General features: G+C 48.5%; 1 non-coding gene across 1 annotated transcript; it reads left to right on the top strand.

Moving 5' to 3' along the window:
• Positions 1 to 17678: 17678 nt before the first annotated feature.
• Positions 17679 to 17892, top strand: LOC136309674 (small nucleolar RNA U3). Its single transcript, XR_010726352.1, has one exon. It is a non-coding gene; the product is annotated as a small nucleolar RNA U3 (small nucleolar RNA).
• Positions 17893 to 18368: the final 476 nt, after the last annotated feature.

The raw sequence follows: 18368 nt of genomic DNA, 5'->3' as shown, positions 1-18368 counted from the left end.
GGAGACAAGGCAAATGTTGTGCAAGAGAGATTCCCGTGGGCCTGGAAAGGAGGAGATGGCCAGAAGATCCCAGTTGCAGGAAGCCAGGGCTCAGCACCCATTAGAGTGGCATGACGTCTGTGCCACTTTCCTAGTGCCTTGATCTGCATGAAGATAGGCCATCTGGTTCTCACCCTGGAAAGAGCGGAAGAATCAGGAAGGTGCCTGGAGTAAACTAGACAGGAGACTGAAGTGGACACTGTTGGTGCCTGGCCCAGATCCCGTTACCACCTGAGGCTGCTGTGCGTGCTGCCTGCTGCTGGCTCACCCGGCTTCCTTCTCTGGCGAGTTACTCTCAGTCCCAAGGGGACTTTGGTGCTCAAGAGGCTATGGACTCCACCCCCAGCAGCCTGTACCCAATGAGTGACTGGTACGTTTAAAGCCCTGCCCCCTGCCTCAGGGAGAGGCTGAAAGCTGAGACTGGATTCCAGTTGAAACCACACCTCTTCCTAACAGGGAATGTGGCAGAGGTCTTCACCGCTGTGTATGTGAGGGCGCGGGAGCAGTTGACATGCTCCTGGGGCCTCTCCTTCCCTCGCCTCCTGCCTATCCACACAAGTCCCGAGACGGGCTTCATTTCTGCTCTCTAGTCTCCTTCTTCCCAGGGCTGGGAGCCAGAGATGGGATCTCAGGAGGTCCGTCGACTCTCTTTTGCCCCCTTGTGGATCTGGTGAGAACTTTGGTGATTCCTAAATGAGACACCCCCCCACCCCCAACACACACAGGCTACTTGTTTTTCCAAAAAACTGGGGAAAGATTTCAACAGATATTTCCAAAGAAGAGATGCAAATAACAAATAAACACACAAAAAGATGCTCAACATTCAATGTCTTGTTAGTCATAAGGAAAATGCAAACTAAACTACAATGAAATCTCATTACACATCTATTAGAATGGGTGAAATAAAAAAAAAAAAGACCATAACAAGCCTTGTTGAGGGTCAAGATCAACCTTCATATAGTGCGGCTGGAAATGAAAATGGTAAAACTACTCCAAAATAACTTTGGCAGTTCCTTAAAAACTTAAACACACATCTAGCATATGGCCAAGCCATTTCTTTTCTAAGTATTTACCCAAAAGAAATAATATATTTATACAAAGACCTGTACATGAATGTTCTTAGCAGTTTATTTGTAATAGTTAAAAATTGTGAACAGCCCAAAGGTCTACCAGCAGGTGAACGAGCAATATAAGGTGTAAAATGAAATGCTACTCAGGAATAAAAGAGAATAAATTACTGATACTGCAACAACATGGATGAACCTCAGAGTAATTGTGCTGAATGAAAGAAGCCACATGAAAAAGGACATTTTAGATGGGCTTCAAGGTGACACAACTGGGATGGATGGAGAAGGAAGTAAAACCTGCAGCTTGAAGGAATAGCCTTGGGTCATGTATAGAATTTGCCTTTTAAGGGAAGGTCCAAGGAAGACAGGCTGTCATTAAGGGAAGCTGGACAGAACAATAATAGATCAAGTTCAATTATAAATATTGGGCTCTGGCCGGTTGGCTCAGTGGTAAAGCGTTGGCCCAGTGTGTGGAAGTCCTAGGTTAGCTTCTTCACCCCCTCTCCCTTCTTGCTTCTCTCTCTCTTTTCCCCTCCTGCAGCCATGGTTCCAATGGTTTGAGAAAAGTTGGCCCTGGATGCTGAGGATGGCTCCATGGTCTCACTCAGGCACTAAAATAGCTCAGTTGCCAAGCAACAGAGCAGTGGCCCAGACGGGCAGAGCATCGCCTGTTAGGGGGCTTGCTGAGTGGATCTTGGTTGGGGCACATGTGGGAGTCTGTTTCTGCCTCCCCATCTCTCACTTAATAATTATAATAAAATATTATAAATATTGGTCCTTTCAGAAGTGATCATAGGCATGGTTTGTTTGCTCACTTTTTGGCTTTGTATCCCTTACCAGGAGGACCTCAAGAGACTGAATCCAGAGCAGTAATTCCTAAACCTGCTTCACAGTAGAACTACTTGGAAATGTTTAGAAAATATTTTTGCCTGGGTCTAATCTGCAGAGATTCTGATGTGATTGGTCTGGGCTGCAGCCCAGGAGTCAGGATTTTTAAAAGCTCTCCGAAGGAACAACAATGTTTGAGACCATGACTCTGGAGGATCATGTTAGCAAAACTACTGTAATGCCTGTGCCCTGAAGGAAAGAGAAAGAAACAAAGTAGGCCCTGGAATTTAGCAAACACTGTTGGCTTTCTGCACTGTTGGATAAAGAAATAAATTAAATGACATCAAAATGAAGAAGGAAAGACCATAAAAACAAGTTAAAATGTTCAAACTCAGCACAGGGCCTGTTCCCTAACAAACTTTCCCATGTTTTGAGCATCCATTGATAATCCTTACTCTTTTATTTCATTTCAGGTTGAGTAATTATTATTTGTTACTTCTTCTTACTTTCTATTTTTTTGAGTATCACTATGAACTCATGGATTTTTTTTTTATTTATTTTTATTTTATTTTATTTTATTTTTTTACAGAGGCAGAGATAGACAGGGACAGACAGACAGGAATGGAGAGAGATGAGAAGCATCAATCATTAGTTTTTCATTGCGCGTTGCGACTTCTTAGTTGTTCATTGATTGCTTTCTCATATGTGCCTTGACCGCGGGCCTTCAGCAGACCGAGTAACCCCTTGCTGGAGCCAGCAACCTTGGGTCCAAGCTGGTGAGCTTTTCGCTCAAGCCAGATGAGCCCGTGCTCAAGCTGGCGACCTCGGGGTCTCGAACCTGGGTCCTTCCGCATCCCAGTCCGATGCTCTATCCACTGCGCCACCACCTGGTCAGGCGAACTCATGGATTTTAAATAAGAATATTTTGGCCCTGGCCGGTTGGCTCAGTGGTAGAGCGTCAGCCTGGCGTGCGGGGGACCCGGGTTCGATTCCTGGCCAGGGCACATAGGAGAAGCGCCCATCTGCTTCTCCACCCCGCCCTCCTTCCTCTCTGTCTCTCTCTTCCCCTCCCGCAGCCAAGGCTCCATTGGAGCAAAGATGTCCCGGGAGCTGGGGACAGCTCCTTGGCCTCTGCCCCAGGCGCTCCAGTGGCTCTGGTCGTGGCAGAGCGACCCCCAGAGGGGCAGAGCATCGCCCCCTGGTGGGCAGAGCGTCGCCCCTGGTGGGCGTGCCGGGTGGATCCCGGTCGGGCGCATGCGGAAGTCTGTCTGACTGTCTCTCCCCGTTTCCAGCTTCAGAAAAAAAAAAAAAAAAAAAAAAAAAGAATGTTTTATAATCAATTTTAGTTATTCTTTTTCTGATACTCAAAATGCTCTAAGGTAGGTCAGTGTAAGTCCCTTCAAGCTAGTTCCTTTACCCTTTCAACATGACCCCGTGGGTCTTCGGACATTTCCTTGTTTTCTGTACTACTAGATGCTAGGTCCGGTGGGGAACAGAGCACGGGCATGGTGCCACAGTAGAACTAAGGTGTTTAGCTTTTGGTGGTTGCCAGCAATCCTCGGCAATCCTGGCCTTGTAGGCATGTCACTCCGACTTCAGCTTCTGTCATCACCTGGTGGGCTCCCCGTGATCTCTGTGTCTTTGCATTCACATTTTCCTCTTACAAGGACACCAGTCATTGGATTAGGGCCCACCCTAATCCAATATGACCTCATTTTAGCTTGATTAAATCTGTAGGACCCCCCCCCCCCCCTTTTTCTTCAATGAGAAGTGGAGAGGCAGAGATACAGAGTCCCACATCCACCCAGCAAGCTTCCCTAACAGAAGACGCTCTGTCCATCTGGGGCCGTTGTTCTATTGCTCAGCAACTGAGATATTTTATGGCCATGGAGCCATCTTCAGTGCCAGGGTGCCAACTTGCTCCAACTGAGCCATGGCTGCAGGAGTGGAAGAGAGAAATAGAGAGAGGGGGAGGGGTAGAGAAGCAGACGGTCGCTTCTCTTGTGTGCCTTCACCAGGAGTCGAACCTGGGGCATCCACACTCCAGGTCAGCACTCTGTCACTAAGCCAACCAGCCGGGGCTGAAAATCTTATAAGTAAAATCACATTTACAGGTACTGGGGGTTGAGGTTTCTTTTCTTTTTCTTTTTTTTTTTTTTTTTACTTTTTTTTTGTATCTTTCTGAAGCTGGAAATAGGGAAAGACAGTCGGACAGACTCCTGCATGCGCCCGACCGGGATCCACCCGGCACGCCCACCAGGGGCGACGCTCTGCCCCTCCGGGGCGTTGCTCTGCCACGACCAGAGCCACTCTAGCGCCTGGAGCCAAGGAGGCCAAGGAGTCATCCCCAGCGCCCGGGCCATCTTTGCTCCAATGGAGCCTTAGCTGCGGGAGGGGAAGAGAGAGACAGAGAGGAAGGAGGGGGGGGAGTGGAGAAGCAAATGGGCGCTTCTCCTATGTGCCCTGGCCAGGAATCGAACCCGGGTCCCCCGCACGCCAGGCCGACACTCTACCGCTGAGCCAACCGGCCAGGGCCCTGGGGGTTGAGGTTTCAACACATCTTTTTGAGGGACATAGGTCAGCTCACAACATCATCTTAACTAGTGATCAAACTTATTGTCAACTATGGTCAGACCAACTGAACATTATGAACCTCCTGATATGATGCCATACGACATCACAGTACCACCTTTGAAGTACTCTTGTCAAAAAATGTTTAATAGAAATATACAGGATGGGGTAAAAGGAGATTAATAGTTATAAGTACACAAAACAGAGTACACAGTATAGTGTTATAAGTACACAGTACAGAGTTTATTCTTGTATTATTTATTATTATATTATTTTCCATATAAACAACTGTAAACCTACTTTCGCCCTACCCTGTAATTAAACCTTTTGAATGAATGTTCAGATTACAGAAAATATAGGGGATAAAGAAATAAATTAAATGACATCACGATGAAGAAATATGACAAGTCTGGATTGGAGACATTCTGCATGAAAAGCAAACTCTTGGGCCCACCTCAGACCTACTGAGTCAGAATCTATGTGTTAATAAACCCTCCAGCTGATTCTCACACACGCTCAACATTCAGAACCACCCAACAAATGTCTGCTCTACACGCTCTTTTGGCGAAGGGATCAATTTTGTGGAACTCCCACTTGGGGGCAGCACAGGACTGCAGGGTAAGCACAGACTAATGAAAAGCACCTGCAAATGCGTATGCCTCCCCTGCTCTCACTGCCTCCTATCTTGCCCCAAACTTCCCTCAGTTTTTCCCACATAGTTTGAACAATATCTTGAAACTCCGAACCGATTGTGTCACTGGTTTAGAATTCTTCAGTGGTCCCCTAAGGCACGAAAGTTCTTCATCTCCTGCCATGTGCATCTTGCCCATTCCCAGTTCTCTGTACCTTCCCTGGAATCAGACCCAGACCCTGGGTGTGACTTGGGCAAGACACATCACCCTGAGCCTCAGTTTCCTCACCTGTGAAATGGGGACAATTAATAAGACTTTTCTCATAGGGTGATCATTAGAGAGAGCTTGTTTATTAAAGAATTCTACCTAGGGTCTTGGGAACAGTGCTCAGTGTGCAGCAGCTTTGCTTCCCCTTGTGCAGGGCCAAGCAGAACTTACATTCAGGGAGCACAGGCCAGCCCCATGCCAGGTGCAGGGGATGCCGTCTGAACCCACATTCCCCAGTGCGGTGACCTCTAGCTGCCAGCACCTGCATCTCTTTGCCTAGGGCTTCTCTGGCTGCTGGCATCCACTGTGATGCCTGATTGGGTTGCCGTCTGAATCTCTGAACTCCCCCTCCGCCTGCATACTCTGACCAACAGGTTGTTCTAGATCACACCCTCAGGATGCAGGTCGACTAACCCAGATGCAGGACTATCCCGTGATCTCCCTGCAGGTAAACTGATGTCAATGGCTGAAACCACTCTTCACCCTTTCCTTAATGGCTGCCCAACTCCCACCCAAAGGCTCCCTATTTAACCCTGCCTGTAAGAAAGAGGGCGCTGACCTCTGCTTTAAGGGTCAGCCTGGCAGATATCCCCTCAGTAAAATTTTCTTGCCTGAACTCTGGTGTGTTCCACTTTCAGCTGACCTTTCAATACTGGGACAATAAGACTCTATCTAATGGGGATAATAATAGTGTCAACTCCTGGTATTGATGGGAGGGCCTTGTTAGTGCCCCGTATAGAACAGGCTGCTGCGTATCCTAACACTTGTCCTTTTGCCTGTCTCTGACTCCCCCTTTCCTGCATGAGTGGCTGTGTCAGGCAGTGGCTGCAGGATGGGAGAGACTAAGAGGAGCCTGGCTCCCTGGTGGCTCTCGGTTCTACCATTCCTGACCTTGGGCTACCCAAGCTGGCTCCTGCTCACCCCCTTCAGACACTTAAGATGCCTGAGCTGGTGTCATAGGATGTAAGAGGACACCAGGCACTGGGGGCTGCCAGATAACCCTGGCACTTTGGCAGGGCAGCTGGTGCTGTGTGGGTTCGTGGAACCTGGACCATCTCAGGTGATGGGGGGGGGACCTGGATGTGATGTAGCCCCTCAGCCTGCAGCTTGCGAGATCAGGGGCGCAGACCTTATTCAACAGTCTTTGTCATCAGGACTCTACTCTTCTTTGTGGCTGCTTCCTGGTGGTTACTTGCCCTTGGTCTTCACGGTTTCTGTGGGGCTGATCCTGCTGCTGGATGGAGTTGGCATTCATTTCCATGGCTTGATGTCAGGGGCTCCCAGAGCACCTCCCCCTCCCCCTCCGCAGCCTAAACACTCCTTTACCAGCCTGTCATCCTGCCTGACTGTGCATGAGGCCAAGGGGTTAAGCATGGCCTTTTTCCAGGTACAGTATGCTGGAAGAGTTAGCAAATGAGAGTTAGGATCAGCTATGTAATTTGTGGAGCTTTGTGCCAAATGGAAATTCTTTGTTTCTTGTTCAAAAATCCTGAGGAATTTCAAGTGCATGACAGCAGAGCATTCAGTCAAGTGTGGGGCCCTTGGCGACCACGCAGGGGGCACCCGCGTGAAGCTGGCTGGGCCTGCAGCCCCTAGCTCTCAGCATGGTTAGTCAGCTCCTTTCCTGGGACCAAGAAGGGGTCCTGGAGCTGCTTGGAGAAGACGCAAGGACACAAATGTGTCCTTTACTCAGCTCAGGACCCCCACTGTCTGAGACGCGCAAAGCCAGCATTCTCTGCTTAGCCGGCCTCTCTGGCTGAGCCTCCCCTCCAGGCTCCTGGAGTCACAGTGGGGGCTGGGGGCCTTTCCTACCTCTGATGTGGCTGACTCCGGTGGGTCTGGACTCATTTGCCTCTGTTGCTGTGTTTGCCGTGTTGCTCGGCTCTGGGATGGGGGCTGATCCTTTGGGGCCCCTTTGCTCTTATCCGTACAACCGCCAGACCCTTGGATTTAGGTCTTGGCAGCCTCTGGAGAGCCCCGCAGACACACTCCACATGTACAGGCCACTCCAGACACTCTGCAGGGCCTCTACCCAGATCTGTGCCTGGGCTGTGTGGCTGTCCCAATGGGCTGCCTGCACTCTGGATTTTGGTTGAGTGTGACCAATAAGAGCCATAGCAGAAAACTGGAGGGAGGGAGGAATGAGAGAAGTAGGACATTAATTCCCCCAGCTCCCTCCTGGAGCCTCCTGCAGCCTTGTCCCAGGTCACAGCTTCTCTTCAGGTAGCTGTCTTCACACAGCCTCCTCTGCCTCCATGCCGCAGTTCTCCTGGCTAACACTCCCTCCCGTCCACCTGTCAGGCCTGGTCACAGAATCCAGAAGTCACTACTGTCCCTTCCCTGAAGATTTCCTGATATGCTTCTCAGACTGTTGTAAATAGTCCAGTTACGAAATTCTCCCAGAATTATCCTAATTTGAATTTGAATCTATTTCCGTCTGGGACCCCGAGTGGTACAAGGATCTTTGTTTTCTGTTGTACCCTCAAGTCTATCTTTGTAGCCCCCATTCCCTAGGACAGTCAGATCAGGGCTGAGTATCCGGGAACTCAGGCCAGGGTCCAACCCTTGGACAGCACCCACAGGAGAAGTTGGAACCCTTCCTCAAGTTCCCCCAAAGATGTCCCCTGGGCCCTCCATTCTCAGCTAGTTGGGAAGAAGGGACCTAGAGTTGTGTCTTTTCTTTCTTCAGCTTCAGGGCCTGGGGGAGGCAAGAAGGGTCCATCAATCGAGCATGCCTCCCCAGATGGGGCCCCTTTGACCGAGTGACCAAGTAACAAAACAAGCAGAGAATTAGACATCGAGGCTACCAGAGGGCCAGACAGCCAGGTGAGCCGACCAGCGGGCAGCACTCTGAAGGCATCTCTGCTGGATCTTGCTGCTCTCTGCATTCTCCCCTTTCCTGACAGCAGATTTTCCCTTGGGGAGTCCCTTCTCCAGCCACTCTTCTTTCCCTCTCAGCCTATAGCTCACCTTTGACCTAAGCCAGTAAGCCCATCGGGCTTAACCAGAGCTAACTCTAGAACCGCTTCCCGGACCTGCTGAGAGTCAAAGAGGTCTGGCGCTGCTGCCAACCTATCCAGGACAGGAGCCAACCTGGAAGAAGACAGGGCTGCGAAGCAGACATTATTTGAGCCCTGAAGTAGCTACGTTGGAGCCTGTTACATGATCCAATGAATTCCCGTTTTGCTTAAAGCCACCATATATATATGCAATACATATGTATAGTCTTTGTCCCCATTAGTGTCACCGAGCTCTTAAAAATTTTTGTAATTTTCTAGGTGATAAGAATGTCTTTTGTTATTCATAACAAGCCCTTTCTATTATACTTGAGCTTAAGCTAATGAGGTGTGAGTTTATGCTAATGAGGTGCAATAGTGTGGGGTCTTTTGTAGCCTCTGGGTGGGCCTACACACTTCTTCATCTGATTATTCATCTGTATCCTTTATAATAACCTGGTAAACATCAGTAAATGTTTCCCTGAGCTTGTGAGCCATTCTAGCAAATTAAGGAACTGAGGAAGGTGGTAAGGGGACCCTCAGTTTCTAGCCAGTTGGTATTGGTGTCTGAAGGAGGAGACAGTCTTCCTGTCCCTGCTTTATTGAGATATAATCCACATATAACATTGTGTAAATGCCAGGTGTACATGTGTTGATTTGATACATTTATATATTGCAAAGTGATTACCACCATAACTAACACCTCCATTTCCTTACAGAATTACCATTTCTTTTTTGTGGTTAGAATATTTAAGATTTTCTCTCTTGGCCCTGGCCGGTTGGCTCAGCGGTGGAGCGTCGGCCTGGCATGCGGGGGACCCGGGTTCGATTCCCGGCCAAGGCACACAGGAGAAGCGCCCATTTGCTTCTCCACTGCCCCCCCTCCTTCCTCTCTGTCTCTCTCTTCCCCTCCCGCAGCCAAGGCTCCATTGGAGCAAAGATGGCCCTGGCGCTGGGGATGGCTCCTTGGCCTCTGCCCCAGGCACTGGAGTGGCTCTGGTCGCGGCAGAGCAACACCCCGGAGGGGCACCCCCTGGTGGGCAGAGCCTCGCCCCTGGTGGGCGTGCCGGGTGGATCCCGGTCGGGCGCATGCGGGAATCTGTCTGACTGTCTCTCCCCGTTTCCAGCTTCAGAAAAATACAAAAAAAAAAAAAGATTTACTCTCTTAGCAACTTTCAAGTATACAATACTGTACAGTATTAGGCATAGCCACCATGCTGTACATTAGAACCCCTGAACTTATTCATTTTATAACTGGAAGTTTGTGCCCTTTGACCAACATCTTCCCATTTCCCTCACTCCCCAACCCCTGGTAACCACCTTTCTACTTTCTGTTTCTCTGGATTTGGCATTTTTAGATTCCACATATAAATGATATCATACAGTATGTGTCTTTCACTCACTGTCTGACTTATTTCACTTACTATAAAGCCCTTTGATTTCATCCAAGTGAATACAAATGGCAAAATTTCCTTATTTCTCATGGCTGAATAGTAACTAATATATCTATATAGGTAGATATAGATATAGATAGATGGTATAGATATAGATATATAGACATAGGTCTTCTTTATCCATTCATCTATTGATGAACGCTTAGATTGTTTCTGTTGACGTAAAAAACGTCCAAACCTGCAGAGAATTCTTATGAGTTTATTTGAGCCAAACTGGCTATAGTTGCCAGGAAGCAAAATCTCAACAGACTGAGAAAATGCTCTGGAGAATGGCAGTTTTGCAGCTTCTTTTATACATCACAATCAAAGGAGGAGACATAAGGGGGAGTTACATGAAATCTGTTGGTGGTAAATTAGGGAGTCAGGAGAAGGCAAAGCGGGGAAATCCCTGAGTTTGGATAAAGAATAAAATGGAGAGACACATACCTGTTTCACATCGGTGGGTCCAGGAGAGTTGACAGTGAACATCTACAGCACACACAGACGGCATGCTGGAATAAGACAACAGCGAGGAGTTCTGTGGTCCCATGCTCTGGGGGGAGACTGTGTCCTGAGGGGTCTAGAAAAAGGGGATGACTCTGACATTCCAAAGATATGTTATCATAGATGCAAAAAGGCAGTAGATGGGCTCAGTTAAGGGAAAGACTGACCTTTGCCAAAGAAGGCCATACCTTCCTGTCATGACTCACTTTTAGTTAGGCAGTTTTCATTTCAGATAATCTCATGTGGTTACTTTTGGTTTCTGAGTTTGTAAGGCCACCATGCTGGCCTCCCCTGAGCTCGTCAGGGTTGGTATTTGGCCTCTTTTTATCCACACATCATATCTTGGTTACTGTGTGTAATGCTGCAATAAATATGGGCATACAGGTATCTCTTCAAGATAATGATTACATTTCTTCTGGATAAATACCAAGAAGTAGGATTGCTGGATCGTGCGTTAGTTCTATTTATGTTTTTTTTTTCTTTTGTATTTTTCTGAAGCTAGAAACGGGGAGAGACAGACAGACTCCCGCATGCGCCCGACCAGGATCCACTCGGCACGCCCACCAGGGGGCGACATTCTGCCCCTCCTGGGCATCACTCTGTTGCGACCAGAGCCACTCTAGCTCCTGGGGCAGAGGCCAAGGAGCCGTCCCCAGCGCCCGGGCCATCTTTGCTCCAATGGAGCCTTGGCTGCGGGAGGGGAAGAGAGAGACAGAGAGGAAGGAGAAGGGGAGGGGTGGAGAAGCAGATGGGCGCTTCTCCTGTGTGCTCTGGCCGGGAATCGAACCCAGGACTCCTGCACGCCAGGCCATCGCTCCACCACTGAGCCAACCAGCCAAGGCCTACGTTAGTTCTATTTAAAAATGTTCTAGGAACCTGCGTACTCTTTCCATGATGGCTGTACCAGATTGCATTCTGAAGTGGGAGACAGTCCTAACCTGGGGACCTAATATTGTCTCTAGCTAGTGTCAGAGTTGAGTTAAATTATAGGACACCCAGAGCGTCTGCTAGAGAAATGAATTGCACTGTTGTGGGAAAAGCCTGGTGGCTGAAGTGCTCTGTGGGAGAATGGAGAGACGGTTTCCCCAGAGCTTGCAAAGGGAAGAGCCTTGGCAGAATGGAAGCCCCTATAACTCGGTCCTTATGACCCCGTGGTCTGATGTTTAGTGTGAGAGGGATCAGGACAAAGAGGCCTCTCTCTGCTTGTGGGAATCAGTTGGGAGTCCTGGGCTCAAACCTGGGTCGGCCTTTAACACGCTGGGTCAATGGATAGGGTTCTTTTGCTCTCAGGGCCCTAGGTTTCTCACAGTAGTCATGACGACACCTGCTCCCTGCTTGGCAGTGCATGGGGCTCAGTGTGAGCATCACTCTCTGGGAGCCGCTGGCGGGTGTGGAGATCAGGAGTGCGCCCACTCCAACCTGGCGCAGAGTCTACAGCTTTGCTGCCCTTGGGAGAGGAACCAGGACTCCCCCCTCCCATTCTTCAGTGAGAAAGCTCAGGCTCCTGGCTGGGCCAGAGCCCATGCAGCGACAATGAAGCCTTCTTCTAGGCCCCTGGCCTCTCTCCTCAGGGCTCTTCCTCCAACTCCTGCCCCAAATCAGCATCCTGCAGAGAGCTGAGCACCTGATGTTAACGATGACTTTCTCAGGAAAGTCCATCTGCTTTCTAAACTTAAACTTTAATTGTGGGAATTCTGTCCCGCAGCTTAGACCTATGGTTTTCAAAGTTTGGCCCCCAGACCAGAGACCTGAACCTCACCCTAAAACTTGTTAGGAAGGCCAGTTTTTGGGTCCCACTCCAGAGCTATGGAATCAGACACTCGTGTGTGTGTGTGTGTGTGTGTGTGTGTGCCGCCCAGCAATGTGTGTTTGAAGGAGCCCTCCAGGGGGCTCTGATGCTCATCCAAGTGTGAGAACAGCTTGGGCAAGAGGTAAAGAAGGGATGGTCTGGCGCCTGCCCAGATCCCCTTCGGCCCTAGTGCCCCGTTCCCCAGCTCCTGTGAATGAGTGTTGGCTTCTAGTGGCCTCCAGCTGGCCTTTTTCTTGAGCATTGCCTTGTGCTGAATCACTGCGCCCAGAAATGCCAGAGAGATTATGTACGCACACACCTGGTCCCTGTGGGCCACGGCCAGTGACTGATGTTCAGGGCGTAACAGGCTGGCCCTTGTCTCAAGGTGGGACATCCAGTGTGAATTATGCTCTGGAGCCCCTCTGAGAATTAGGTCAGAGCTAGACTTGAATTGATCCAAGTCACTGCTTATCCCACATGCCCAGCACTGTTGTTGGTACAACAGGTATAAATTACAGGCAACAACACCCTGGTGTAAAAGAAAATGTCACTTGGCTTGCTTTGGGAAAATAAAAATAAACCTGGCTCAGAGGCTCAGGCTGCCTAGATGACTGAGCTTAGTTACCTCCTCTGAAAGCTGGTTTGCAGCCAGCCAGAGGGCCTCCTGCAGTCGGGGAAGCTGAGGAGGACCCTGAATGGCAGGACCTGGTGGCCACTGCTGTGATGGGTCCTTTTCCTCTTGGTCTGAGAAGCAGCTTGTCCACCTTTAGTCCAGATGTCAAGGGACATGTTTCACAGGGAGCCCAGGAAATACAAACAATAATAACGACTCTAACTACCCTCCTCCCCCTAACTACCCTTCCTGAGAGGGGAAGAGTGTTTATTTATTGTCCTCAGGACAGTACAACATTGACAGCGCTTTTATTCCCTGGGAGCTGTGATAGGGATGATTTCTATTATGTCTTTGCATTTATCTGAATTTTTGAAACTTTCTCCCATCAACATGAATCATGCGCACAATAATTAAAAATGAAACCATGAGAATAATTATAAATACCCCCAATTCCTATTCCTTGACCTTGAGTGCCAGCTTCCTCTCCTACCTCTATCATCAAAGGAAAGCTTTGATTTCCTTAACTTCGTGTAATGAAAACTTCTCAGCATATTGAAAAACTCAGAAGACCAGAACAACAAACACCTGTACAGTACATCCCACCACCAAGATTCAAAATTGGTAATATTTTTCACATTTGCTTTATTTATATACACATATTAAAATCTATGGGTTTTGGCCCTGGCCGGTTGGCTCAGAGGTAGAGTGTCGGCCTAGCGTGCGGAGGACCCGGGTTCGATTCCCGGCCAGGGCACACAGGAGAAGCGCCCATTTGCTTCTCCACCCCTCCGCCGCACTTTCCCTCTCTGTCTCTCTCTTCCCCTCCCGCAGCCAAGGCTCCATTGGAGCAAAGATGGCCCGGGCGCTGGGGATGGCTCTGTGGCCTCTGCCCCAGGCGCTAGAGTGGCTCTGGTCACAACATGGCGACGCCCAGGATGGGCAGAGCATTGCCCCCTGGTGGGCAGAGCCTCGCCCCTGGTGGGCGTGCCGGGTGGATCCCGGTCGGGCGCATGCGGGAGTCTGTCTGACTGTCTCTCCCTGTTTCCAGCTTCAGAAAAATGAAAAAAAAAAAAAAAAAAAAGGAAAAAAAAATCTATGGGTTTTTTTTTCCTGAAATATTTGATAATATTTTGAAGATGCAATATTTTACTTTTAAACGCTAAATACGTCACTTCTGAACACATCTCCTGAGTATAAAGCTTCCTAAGAATCCAGGCCAGTTTCTTGTGCAGTGTCCTTCAGTCTGGCTTAGTTAGACAGTCCCCTCCCCAGGCCATTTTTCTCCATAGGAAGTTTCTTTGGACTGCCTCGCCTGTCCTGATTGGCTACAGACTCAGAGTCTATTGCAAGCCCCACCTCCTCCATTAAGCCCTCCCTGACATTATCAAATAATATTCCGATCTGTTATCTACATTCAACATTTCTTGAAGAGAACAACTCAGACCAAGACCTGGTCCTGCTCTCCAGGAGCTCAGTCTGGGTGTTGAGGCAGAAAGCCGCCAATGATGCACTGTGACTGTTTTGGGCACTGGGAAAGGCGCCAGGACCTGGTGCCAGTGGAGGTAGAGGAGTGTCTGCTTGAGGCTGGGTGTGGTCAGAGCCGGAATTTCCAAGAGCTGGGTGGTATTTGAGCTAAGACCCGATGAATACATAGGAGGATGTGGGATGTGCGACAGATTAGGATTGGTATTATAGAAGGCACATCAGGGTTAGATTTTCGTGTTAGAGAAATTTCTCCGCCCATATGCTCAAAAAAATTGTTTGAATGAATGAACTACTGAATCTCCATGGATTGGAGAAAAGCAGAACTGGAGACATGGAGACCAGTCAGGCTGTGGCAGTCTTCTGGGAGAAAACTGCAGCATAAACTTGAATGGGTGGATATAAGGGGTATGAGAGAGGTACAATCAGTGGGGTTTGACTTTTTTTTTTTTTTTACAGAGACATAGAGTCAGAGAGAGGGATAGATAGGAACAGACAGACAGGAATGGAGAGAGATGAGAAGCATCAATCATTAGTTTTTCTTTGCGTGTTACAATACCTTAGTTGTTCATTGAGTGCTTTCTCATATGTGCCTTGACCAGGGGACTACAGCAGACCGAGTAACCCCTTGCTCCAGCCAGCGACCTTGGGTCCAAGCTGGTGAGCTTTGCTCAAACCAGATGAGCCCACGCTCAAGCTGGCGACCTCGGGGTCTCGAACCTGGGTCTTCCGCCCACGTTTCTCCAGACACTCTGTCCCTAGGTGTGGCTTCATTTGCCATGTATTTGCTTGAGTCTCACCAATCTGTATCTTCATCTAGATGAGTCCCCTGACTTTATTATAAACTCCGCATCCCAGTCTGACACTCTATCCACTGCGCCACTGCCTGGTCAGGCGGGTTTGACTCTTAATTAGATGTGGAAGATGAGCAGGGAGATAAGTCAAAACTGGATACAGCATCCACACTTCTGGCTTGACTGACTGGATTGATATTGGTGCCTTTAATGAGTCAGGTGATTTTTTAAAAAAATAGAATTTTACTGGTGGGTGGCGGAGATGAGCTTCCTTTTGCACGTGTTTTGTTCGAAGCACCTGTGGAGACATGTGATAGTGGGGAGTTTATAATAAAGTCAGGGGACTCATCTAGATGAAGATACAGATTGGTGGGACTCAGCAAATACATGGTAAACGAAGCCACACCTAGGACAGAGTGTCTGGAGAGACGTGGGCTGAGCCTCAGACCTACCACATTGAAGAATTAGAAGAAGGAGGCCGGGGAGGAGTGGCCAGAGAGGTGAGTGTCAAACTAAGACCTTGTGCCAAAGGGACGAAGGGCACTGCCAAGTAAGGAGGAAGTGGTTAGTGAGTCGAATGAGGATGTTATTATTGAAGGAGAGTTTCAGGGCAGTGACAAGGGTGGAATCAAGATTCCAGGGGCTTAAGTGATCGGCAGCCTACAATGCAGAGAGACACCAATAAGAGTTTGCTCTGTGAGCAACAGGAAGGCCTAGAAAATGAGGGATGGATGGATGGAGGAGGGGAGAGCTCTTTAAAACAGGGTCTCCCATTTTCTGTTGTTCCTCGGTACCCAGCTAGAGAGGAGGAAAGCTGTGATGGGACATGGAGGTGGAGGAGGAATGTGGCAACAGCCAAATAAACACACCATTCAGGGAAGCCAGCCAAGGCTGGGCCCAGAATATCTGGACCGGAACCCATCTTCCCTCTGCAGCAGGAAGTGGTGTTGGGAGCTGAGTTGACTGGAATTTCCGAGCTGCGAGGATGTTCCTGGTGAATGCTTTTAATTTATTTATTTTTTCATTCATAAAAAAGAGTTGGAATTAAGTGACCCCCCCCCAGACATTCCCTCCCACAGAGGAAGCGCTTAATTTAGCCTTATGTTCCAGCTGAAAAATATCCCTGAGGTTTGTAGGCTTCTGCTTGGTTATTTGTCACCCTCTCTGGAATATGGCAGGATGTTAATGACTATGGCAGGATCAGACTCTTTGTATCCTGATTTCGGCTGAGGTCCTAAGAGACTAGGTGGCTCCCATCCCAACCTCTGCTCATAGAGGAAGTCCTGTTAGACCACCTTTGCAGGATGTGCCCTTTTCGAAAACCAGCTTTGGGAACCTTAGATGACCCTCCCCACACTGGCTCATAAAAAACGTTGGTGAGGTAGAGACAGAGTTGAAAATTAGAATGTCTTTGGAGACTCTTGTGTTATGAGTTTATCTCCTTGGGAATCAGGTAGAGGAATGCTTCCCGTTATCTAGGGCCAAGTGAGAGGGGCTTTGCTGACTCCACTCAGAAAGCTTGATGTGTGTGTGCCCTCGGAGCTTGCAAGACCCAGCAGACTGGTACTTGATTCATGTAAAAAACTTGACTTGTGAGAAACTGTTCTTAGAACTGACTGTCTGGGATCTAAATGGAAATATGACTGTATTTGGAAAGTAACTGCAGACCATGAGGTGGCAGGTCAAAGATACTAATCTTCTTGTACTGTGTGTGGTTATGCACAAGAGGCAAAGAGAGTTGTTTAGATCCTTCCCCAAAGGGCTGCCTGACCTGAGTGGGTGATCCCAGAACAAGGAACCTGGAGGTGAAACACTCCAGATAGCTGGGTATCTACAAGAGGCAGTGTTGTAAGGACAGCGTAAGCAAGAGATATGACAGGAACCCCAGGCTTTCTCAAGCATTTACAGGAAGGGCTCTTGGCTGTACAATGGGTACCTGTTAAGTAGCAAAGATCAGAATACAGCTGTTACCTTCACGTCTGTGATATTGTGATTTATGTTAAGAAATATATTTTTAGTCTTTGTCTCCAGTTCCTGGCATAAAGTCCCTAAAACCCGTGGCATTTCCTAAGTGATAAGAGCAATAAAGGTATCTTGATATTCATCACAAACCTCTTTCTGTTTTTTTTTTTTTTTTTTACAGAGGCAGAGATAGACAGGGACAGACAGACAGGAACGGAGAGAGATGAGAAGCATCAATCATCAGTTTCTCGTTGCGCGTTGCGACTTCTTAGTTGTTCATTGATTGCTTTCTCACATGTGCCCTGACCGTGGGCCTTCAGCAGACCGAGTAACCCCCTGCTGGAGCCAGGGACCTTGGGTCCTAGCTGGTGAGCTCTTTGCTCAAGCCAGATGAACCCGCGCTCAAGCTGGCGACCTTGGGGTCTCGAACCTGGGTCTTTCCGCACCCCAGTCTGACGCTCTATCCACTGCGCCACCACCTGGTCAGGCACAAACCTCTTTCAACCGCACTGAGTTTATGTGAATGACTCTTGGAAAGCACCTAAGGATGGAGCCTGGTTCCCAGGGGGCCAACCCTCTGATTACAGAGTCAGAACTTTTTGTCCCTCTCCCACATCCATGGGGGAAGGGGGATGCTGATTGAGTTCAGTGGTTTAATTCATCATGCTGATGTAATAAAGCCTCCATAAAACCCAAGAAGGAAGACTATACTTTCAGGGATCATTTCTATAGTTTGTTACTAGAGAAGTTTCTCTGATCGTGTAGAGTGCCCGAAACCACGAGGAGGACTTGTAGTGTTCTCTCCTGAGCATGAAGCTGGCTCTTGGTGTTGCTTGTGCAACTGTCTTTTGCCATTGATGATCGTTCTTCTCTTCCTTTGGGAGAGTAAGAGGGAGAGAACGCAGTCTGAGTGGTATATAAAAAAACCCCCAAGAAGGTGGGTTCAAAGAGCTTTTTGGTTGTGACCACACAGAGGCTGGAATAGTTACATGCTACAGAGGGCACGGAATCTCCACACCCCTTTCTCCATACTTTGCCTTAAGCATCTTTTCCATCTGGCTGTTCTTGAGTTATATTCTTTTATAATAAAGCAGTAATACAGTAACTGAAATGTTCTTCTGAGCTCTGTGAGCTGCTCTAGCAAATTAATCACAACCCAAAGAGATCTCTAATTTGTAGCCAGTAGGTCAAAAGTGCAGGCATCAACCTGGATTCAAGATTGGTGTCTGAAGTTGGGGGGAGGGCAGTTTTGTGGGATTGAGCCCTTCATCTGTGGGAATTGAGTTGAATTGTAGGACACAGTCAGTGTCTGCTGAGAGTTGCAAAACTGCTTGCTGGTGCTGGAAAACACACATACATAGAAATATGCAAGTCTATTATTTTATATGCCC

The sequence above is a fragment of the Saccopteryx bilineata genome, chromosome 6 (assembly GCF_036850765.1).
Source record: "Saccopteryx bilineata isolate mSacBil1 chromosome 6, mSacBil1_pri_phased_curated, whole genome shotgun sequence".
Lineage (NCBI taxonomy): Eukaryota > Metazoa > Chordata > Mammalia > Chiroptera > Emballonuridae > Saccopteryx > Saccopteryx bilineata.
This window is presented reverse-complemented; position numbering and strand designations above follow the sequence as displayed.